Genomic DNA, 973 nt, shown 5'->3' on the forward strand with positions numbered 1-973 from the left:
GGACGGCGCCGGAGGGCCGGGATCGGCGGCAGCGGGGTGAGCGGGGCCGGTGGGCGCGGGCGGCGAGGGAGAGCTGTGGGGGGGGAGGGGGGAGCGAGCGTCCTCCCAACGGCGTCCTGTTTCGCCGTTCTTGTCCTCAGTCTGATTTCTCTCTCCTCTCCCCGGCCGAATCCCCCCGATGTAACAATGCGTCTGTGATCGCTGTGAGCAAAGTCTGAGAAGGAGCTGGATTTCAATTCGTGCTGCTTTTTTTCCCCTTACTCTCTCTCCCCCCACACGTCGCCATGCGGACATTATCTGCTAATTGTGCTTTCAACGGTGATTACTTTTCTCGTGATTCTAATGCTGTGAATTTCTCAGTGGTTGCTGAGACGAAGGTAATGATAAATACAGGTTTTAGCATTATTGTACCTAGGAATAGAAAATGCCCAATAGCTAATCACGTTCTGCTGCAAAAAAAGAAAGCATAGTCCCTTTTTAAAAAAGCAAGAGACAGAGTGCTTCCCCCCAGAAAAGGGAAAAATCCCCAAACGCTTATGCTGAGTTAACACTGAGAATGAAGAGTGGCAGCTTTGCTTCTTCCCTTCACTACTCGTTTTGGTTTGAAGTACAGAGGAAAGGATGCTGAGCCATGCTGGAGCGGTGTGCCTGCCTGCATCGTGTGGCAGTGAGCAATGCAGAGAATTTTATAACGTCTCTGTGATGTTTGTCTCCTTCCTAGATGGCACCGAGTCCTCTGAGATGCGCTACGGAAATGATGAGAACGACTTCTGAGGCTGTGAGCGGTGGCTGATGAGAGAAGCTAAAGAGAGGAACCTCAAAATTGAACAGATTGGTAAATCCAAGCCTTAGGGTTTATATGCTCTTTGTTCTAACAAACACGTCTGGCCCTTAATTACTTTAACAGACCGATTGTTTTTATGTGGCACCAGACAAGGTAGGCAGCTCTAGGACTTGGTATGCTTGCATTGGT

The 973-nt window shown here is 49.8% G+C and overlaps 1 long non-coding RNA gene across 4 annotated transcripts in view; it reads left to right on the plus strand.

Moving 5' to 3' along the window:
• Positions 1–973, plus strand: part of LOC104915542 — a 5,651-nt gene continuing 4,678 nt past the window's right edge. For 3 of the 4 annotated variants that reach the window (XR_796386.3, XR_796385.3, XR_002110238.2), the window contains exons 1-2: positions 1–36; positions 722–835. This is a non-coding gene — a long non-coding RNA (uncharacterized LOC104915542). Of the gene's footprint in view, positions 37–352; positions 378–721; positions 836–973 lie in introns of those variants that run through there. The other variant, XR_002110237.2, reaches the window with a different exon arrangement.

This window comes from Meleagris gallopavo, assembly GCF_000146605.3.
Source record: "Meleagris gallopavo isolate NT-WF06-2002-E0010 breed Aviagen turkey brand Nicholas breeding stock chromosome 22 unlocalized genomic scaffold, Turkey_5.1 Chr22_random_7180001957522, whole genome shotgun sequence".
NCBI lineage: Eukaryota > Metazoa > Chordata > Aves > Galliformes > Phasianidae > Meleagris > Meleagris gallopavo.